Source organism: Rutidosis leptorrhynchoides, chromosome 1, assembly GCF_046630445.1.
Source record: "Rutidosis leptorrhynchoides isolate AG116_Rl617_1_P2 chromosome 1, CSIRO_AGI_Rlap_v1, whole genome shotgun sequence".
NCBI classification, from domain to species: Eukaryota; Viridiplantae; Streptophyta; class Magnoliopsida; order Asterales; family Asteraceae; genus Rutidosis; species Rutidosis leptorrhynchoides.
The window spans coordinates 134012634-134020446 of record NC_092333.1 but is presented as its reverse complement, the minus strand read 5'-3'; the positions used below and the strand labels follow the sequence as shown (position 1 = coordinate 134020446).

General features: G+C 33.2%; 1 long non-coding RNA gene across 6 annotated transcripts; it reads left to right on the top strand.

The window, feature by feature from the left end:
• Nucleotides 1-2567: 2567 nt before the first annotated feature.
• On the top strand, nt 2568-7484 carry LOC139865246 (uncharacterized). 6 transcript variants are annotated; one of them, XR_011764776.1, is made up of 8 exons: nt 2568-2836; nt 3062-3137; nt 4516-4578; nt 4957-5332; nt 5883-6126; nt 6206-6241; nt 6543-6618; nt 6705-7484. It is a non-coding gene; the product is annotated as an uncharacterized lncRNA (long non-coding RNA). The 6 variants fall into 6 exon arrangements; XR_011764782.1 differs by having other exon boundaries at nt 2568-3137; nt 5883-6002; nt 6073-6126; XR_011764794.1 differs by having other exon boundaries at nt 2568-3137; nt 5916-6126.
• The last annotated feature ends 329 nt before the right edge of the window (nt 7485-7813 follow it).

The window sequence follows — 7813 nt, the reverse complement described above, 5'->3', positions numbered from 1 at the left end:
CAGGCTTTAACATATTCACAATCACCTCAAACCGAGAACTCCCATTTGCGAGCAGCTTCGACTATTAAACATTAACCACACCTTCCTCATATAATTTCTTTCGAAGAAGATGTGCTACTGAGTTTCCATACCTTGTCTTTTGTGGTTTTAAGATTTCTGATGCGGATTCTAGTTTGTTTGTAAAGAAAGAACCAGGTTTCCATGTTTTGGTATTATTATATGTTGATGACATGATTATCATCGGAGGAAACGAGTCAGAAATCTCTCGTTTAAGTGATGATCTTTCGGTTCGTTTTGAAATGAAGAATCTGGGGGAGATTGGATGTTTTCTTGACTTGGAAGTCGATAAATTAGAAAACGGGTAGTTTATCTCTCAAAGGGGTTATGCAAGAAGTCTCTTGGAACGTTTCAACATGGGGGAGTCAAAGCCTATGACTACTCCAATGGAACCAAACCTCAAAATGAAGAAAGATCAAGGAAAAGAGCTCAAGGATGTGAAGTTGTTCCGACAAATGGTTGGGAGTTTGATCTATCTAACCATCACAAGGCCGGAAATTTCTTACTCGGTTGGCATTGTTTCTCAATTTATGCAATGTCCAACTAATGTTCATCTTGATGCAGCAAAAAGGATCAATGGGTCACGGTTTGTGGTACAAGAAGTGTGATGATGTTTTGTTAAATGGTTTCGTGGATGCAGATTGGATGGGAGACGCAAATGATCGCCATTCAACTTCGGGTTACTGTTTTAACATGGGTTCCGCGGTTATTTCATGGTGTAGCAAGAAGCAAGATGTTGTTGCTTTGTCTAGCACGGAAGCAGAATACATAGCTGCAACAATGGCGGCTCAAGAATGTATTTGGTTAAGAAGATTGATTGGTGACATACTTGAAAAAGTAGATTATGTTGTCAAATTGAAATGTGACAACGAAAGTGCAATCAAGCTAACGAAAGTGCAATCAAGCTTGCTTTGAATCCCGTGTTTCATGTCCGTACTAAGCATATAGAAATGAGATATCATTTTATTCGTGAAAAGGTTCTTAGCGGGGAAATCGAGCTAGCAAACGTAAGGACAAATGCTCAAGTAGCCGACATCTTTACTAAAGCTCTAATGAAAACCAAGTTCATGGAATTTCGAGAAACGTTGGGATTATTGATCGAGAGTTTGCACTAAGGGGGAGTGTTAAAATATTAGTGCAATCTAATTAAATGGATTCTATTGTCACAAGATATATTTTGCATTTAATATAGAGATTTTGCATATCTCTAAGATATCTTGCATTAGAGATTATAGGATATCTCTTTTATATATAGCATTTAATGTTTCTTAGGTATAGTTGGTTTGCATTTATTATGCATTTAATATTTCTCTTGTATTTAAAGAGGTAGTATGTAACATTTGAAAATAAGGAAAACCATTTACAATACACTTCAAGTTTGTACATTCTTTGTTCATATTTTGTTTACTAAACTTTTATTCTAGCAAGTTATTAATTATTTTAAGCTAATGGTCTTTGTGATGATTATCAATTAAAATTAAATGTTTATTTATAGGTAAAGCGGCTTTACTGGAACTATCACAATTTCGATAACGTCCATACAAAAGTGCCTGCGAAATCGCGGGCCTTAAGCTAGTAATAATAATAATAATAATAATAATAATAATAATCTCTTTTATATATAACTAGAAAAAATTCGACCGCGCGTTGCTGCGGTTGTGTTCAACGCGCGGTCATATTTGTATATACGTTGTTTGGTACCTAATATATCTAGTAGGTTGGGTTGTTTGTTGGACGTGTACGTATATGTATGAAATATAGCTCGAAATATTTAGTGTTTTTTTGACGATGTTCGTTTCGCGTATAGTTAGTCGCGTTGTGTTCGTAAAATAATATCGAGTTGAACGGTGGTCTCGGAAAAATTTAGCTCGCACCGAGCGAGAATATAGGGCCCGTTATTTAGTGTTTTTTTAACGATGTCCGTTTCGCGCATAGTTAGTCCCGTTGTGTCCGTCTGATTTTTTCGAGTTGAACGGTGGTCTCGGAAAAATTTAACTCGGACCGAGCAAGAAGATAGGGCCCGTTAAAAATACGGGTGGAATCATTTTCTTTTGTTTTTTTTAAAATTATATATTTACGTTTTTTACCCCTAAAAAGTAGAAAGTTGGGGGTCGTTTTGTATATGAAGCTGAATTTGAAGGGCCGGGTGTAGTGTGAACGCGAACTCAAAACGACATTCGAATAAAACTGAAACTACGATTTTACCCATGCATATTAGTATGTAGGCCGATTTTGCCCATGCATATTAGTATGTAAGGGTAATAACAAAAGCTAAAATAGGTCATTTTAAAAAGCCCAAACAAAATGTTAGCCATCCATTAAATTAATCGTCAATGATTTAACCCTTAATTTTTCCTTATTTTACTTATCACCTCATTTGTTTGATTACAAAAATACCTTACACACAAAAAGTGGCGGCCTCTTTTCTAATTTTAGGGGTTTCGGGTTCATCATCTTCATTCGCATTCACAACATCCATATGGTAAAAAACCCTAGCTCTCTCCCTAAGATTGTCAAAAACAAATTCAAACTAATTCAGATCTATCGTTTCAAGCTACCTTCAGCATCGGTAAAACCCTAATTCTCCCCCAAATCATCGACTATGATCATATTCAAATCTAAAGGTTTCGTCTACAAATCCAATCCGTTTCAACATTGGAAGATTAATAAGTTTCAAATTCAACGCTATTGAAACAGGTCACCCAATTCGATCTAGCACTCACTGTTTCTTCATTCATCTTCATCGTTAAGCCGTCGCTGATATATATTGCTTGAAGATGTAAGAAATTAAACATGTTGACTTGGCATTTGTGATCGTATCAGTAACCCTATCCTCATCCTCTCAATTCAAAATAACCATATTTGCTTAAATTTATGGTCATCCGTCTTCAGTTCAACATCTCGATTGCATCAGATTTTATATCATGTGCCTGCCTCATTTAAATCGGATTATATTAATTCGGCTTTTGAGACTGATTAACAAGTATGGGTGCTTAATTTGTAGGTTGATTAACAAGTATAGGTGTTTGCATACAGGGATTATGATTTAAAATCTTACAGAAATCATGTTCATAATGAAGGTATGTACTTTTTTGTTTAAGTTTATAGTACGATACATCTACAATTCAACCCAATAAGGTTATTTGGAAACTAAACCTTGATATGTAACACACTACCATTCAATTAACAATAGGCAATATGTAAGTACTTCCCTGGTTTATTATTCATGTTTACTACAATCGTGTTTAGTATTGAGAAATGACCAAGTATCAAATTAAAGTTTAGAGAAGGATGCATCCATCTCTAAAGTATCTAATATTGTCTAATGGGTATCACGATATGCAGGCGTTACCATTATAAGAACATAACCTAACCAAGGATAAGTTGTGAAGGTTTTAATAAATTTTCAAATAGTAGTTTTACAACCTTTAGATTCCTTCCATTTACGTTAAAGATGGCAATTTAGGCAGATTGCGTAAAGGGTCAAAACGGGTTTCGTCTCAGGCCACAAAACCTTGTTTGCCTCTAATTTGAGGTGTTATATATTAACTTATGTTTTGTATGTGGCTTAAATATTATTTTGAAAAAATACTTTATAGGAGGTCTATATATGATGTAGTTACAAAAGTTGCTATAGACTAAAGAGGACTGTAACTCCTAGCACAATAAACATCAAAATTTGTGGGAGAAGAAGACATTGACCATATATGTAGACAACTAAATCATAAAAGCTCAATGAGGTTCAAATACACCTAAAATTTGAATTCTACACTTTACAACCAAATTTGCATTTGAATTCTAAACGTTTACTACTAATAAAATCATCTTTTTCTGCATCTATCATTTTTATTTGTGGATTGTTAGACTGTAAATTTGGTTTGAAGTTTCTTTGTGGAGCCTATTTATAGTTAACCTTTATATAAATTATTACTATTACTATTTCTTCAAGTTATGAGGTTAAGACCAAAAGTTTGACAACTTGATGACTTCTCATGAATTCAGTATGAGTATGGTTACCACCTGGCTATCTATAATGTTATGTTTCAAGGGCATCAAATCTTTTGTGTTAGTCTTATGCAAGTATTCTACGACAAATTCCTTCGATTACAAGTTTATATATATATTATAATTTGTGTAAGTCAACATCAATATGGTTGGCCCATTTGGGCAGCAATCACTGTAGAAACCAGTTGAAGATCGTACCCGACGCATTTACTATTTCTTTAAGGGACTAAGAGCCTTAAACATTAGGGTTTTTAGACCCTAAACTGTTTCTTCCTCTTACGAATCTCGATTTCCCGGTAGTGGATAGTGTTGATTCGCTGCCGCGATTCCTTCTTCAGTAATTATCTACACTCTTTAGTTGCTTACTGCTGTCAATTTCTTTCCCTTATTTTCTTTCCAATTGTAACTGATTTTATTATTTATTGTTAAGTGCATGTTTTTGGTTGCTTGCAGATTTAGGATTTCAAAGACGTTGCTATCGCTTGCATATCGTTACTATTCGTCTGACGTTTGAAGGTGATTTTTAAATTTAATTGTTGGAAACTAATGTGTGTGTGTGTGTGTGTTTTTTTTTTCTTTCAAAATATTAGTTGCTGTTTCTTTGTTGTAAACATTCTTTCTTATTTTTGTATTATGTGATTTGTTGTTTGTTTATTTGTATGTCTTTTTATCTTAAAAAATACATGATAATTTTTTTTATGTCATTGTGCAATTTATGATCTTTTAAGCGTTTTCATTGGATTTTTATATTTAATGGGGAGTTGTTGGTTAGTTTTAAATAGCATAATGCCAACTAAGAATAAGCAAAAGAAATCTGTTAATAATGAACATGGACCTTCCATGGTTCCTGGTAATGGTGATGTTGATTCTTTTGCCAACATCTATATCGTCCAGACAGGTTGCTGCCCCAAGCGTATTACAGCACGTTAATCGTCTCAATAGTGTTTTTTATGGTACTTCAACTCAATCTGTGATAAGTCCACCCTCTGATCGTTGGGTCTTCAACATCAATATCTTGTTCTTTAGTAAGTAGTACTAAATCCCTGTACTACATTAAAGCCATGAATATGCTGTTAAAATGAGAGCCCCGTTATTTGGTTTGGTTTGTTCTTTTCTACACATGATGGAATGACAACCACTATCAATAAGCTGGTTTAAAAGTAAATGATAAAAACAAAGTACTTGAGGCAAAAGTCTATCAAACTTGGATCGCTCTCAATATGAGGATGAATGTACTTACAGCATACTGCTGTATTCTCCATATCCCTATGTAAGTATTACAATGCTATAACTAAAATTAAATATCTAATGATTTTACGTTCATAAAATTTTAAGGCATGTTACATTTAAAATTATAACATTTGGGTCATGTATGAATAAATATTAAACTATATAACTGTTTTGTTGATCTGTAAGAGTTATGTAATTGGATTCATAATAAATTTGCAACAAAAATAATAAAAAATCATGATTCTAACTATTTGGCCATTTGACCCATTTGGACCTAAAACTCTAAAAGTGTTAAAATGGGTAGGAGTCAACATGGACACGTCTTATGTTTTGATTTAAATAAGTTTGAACTTTTTGTTAACTTGAAAATAATTTTTAGGTGCATTTAAGTTGAAGTGCGAATTTATGACCCATATGGGTCATAAAAATATATTTTAACCCGTATGTAGATTTTTAAGAAACAGAAGTTATAAACACGTTAAAATGGCATTTTTAAGTTATGAAATTAATTTATTTAATCCAGCTGGATTGATGTTTGAATCATGAATAGAAGATTATAAATAAATAGCTAACAAAATCCATTTGGACAGAAAGCTTACCAGGTGATTTCTTATTTTGAGTAGACTTTGAGCATACCGAAAGCTTATCAGGTGATCCATTTTGATCGAATCAACCTAAAGTTGCGTCAATGTGTGTTCCCTCACACACACGTATACGTACATGTTAGATCTTTTTTGTATTTCTTTATCGATTGTATATAAATCAAGGGTTTTATGGCAGTTTGTGAAGCTCTTGAATCTACGTACTGATTTGAAAAAGAAGAAAAAGAAGCAGGTTGGTAATGAAGTGTTAAGAATGTTTACATTGTAACTTATTGTCGATGGCTTATTTTAGACTTTTATATCTGTTATAGGTGGAAATAGATCCATCGGAGGCGAAGATCTTGATAGTAAGAATCATTATAGTTAGGTTATTGTATGTTATTCTATTTTCATCTAGATGATTATGATTTTGTGTATGCGTATGAAAAAAGATGAAACTGCAAACCAAAAAAATTGAGGGAGGTGAACTGGGAGTATGCCTATGTGTTATTCTATGCTTAATTTCATATAATGTAATTATTTAGTCATTGTTATTGTTAATTTGATGATGTTTTTTTGTATATGAAGCGTACAAGCATGCCATCCATCTATGCTTAATTTCCTGATGTTCTTTGTAAACTAGAAAATTTCATGATGTTCTTTGTCCAGAATTCTTCAGCTAATAGTTCCGAATTTGCATTCGAAATCATTAAGTTTGTTACAGCAGCTGGTGTTTAATGCATTGGTATATTATTCATCTCTTATCTATTATTAGTCGTCTTTAATATTTTATTTGCTCAATGCTATATAATAATTGTTTGAAAACGTTAGTCACAAGGTGTGGCAGGCAATAAAGTGGGTATGCTGGTATATGATTTGAAAAAAACCGCAATCAACGGGTATTTCAAAACAAAAGTAGATTGAGCCCGGAGTTAATTACTGAGATTCAAGCTAAAAGTTTCGAGTGGCTATCCAAAAGAGCGAAGAAGATCCAGATCGAATAGCACCAAAGACTCATAAACCGAGTTATTATGGTGATATGAACTGACGTAGGACGGTTGTGGGTTAGCTACAAATTATATCTTTATGTTTAGCTCCATTGCAACTGCTGTCTGTGTACATATATTTATTTTCCGTCGCTGCTGCTTCATGTAAATAGGGTGTGGGGCATGGGTTAAAATTTGTCATGCATAATACAAACTAATAAAAGGGTCTAAAGGTCAATACCATTACTAGCAGTAATGTATTTAGACTGTGGAGCATGGAATAGCTATATATAGTTCATGTAAATAGGCTGTAATCTTTATTTAACTTTTTGTGTGTGACAGGCAGATACATGACGAGCTTTCAACTTAAAGGAGATCCGGCGTCTTCTCATAAAAAATCTAACGGCTAGCGCTATACATAATTCATCAACACGTTAAAAGATTATATTAATGGAGCAAGCTATGGGAAACTCGGCCAAAAAATTAATTACAACCTCACGCATCTCGGCAATTTTATGATTTACAAAATGATGTTATTGTGTTTTTTTTTCCATATGCAACGTGTTATTATTGATTATTGAAGATTCCTCGGATGCCCGATTTTTAATGTATTAAAAACTTCACAAGTATATAAACATTAAACCTATGTTGCTATGTTTATCGTTTTATGTTTAAAAGCTTTACTATTGTTTCGTTTATCCTTTTTAATGTTGTTAGGATTCTAATGGTCTGTTTAAAAAGACAAATGTGTGATTCATGTTAATTGTTTTCATAAGACTTAATGGTCTTTGATGATGGTTATCCATGTGTAGAAACTTACATTTCATTATCAATATGTCTTTATAACTAAAGTTACTTTACTTAAACCATCACACTATCTATAAAAACCATACAAAAGTGCCCGTGAAATCGCGGGCCTTAAGCTAGTAATAATAATAATAATGATAATGATAA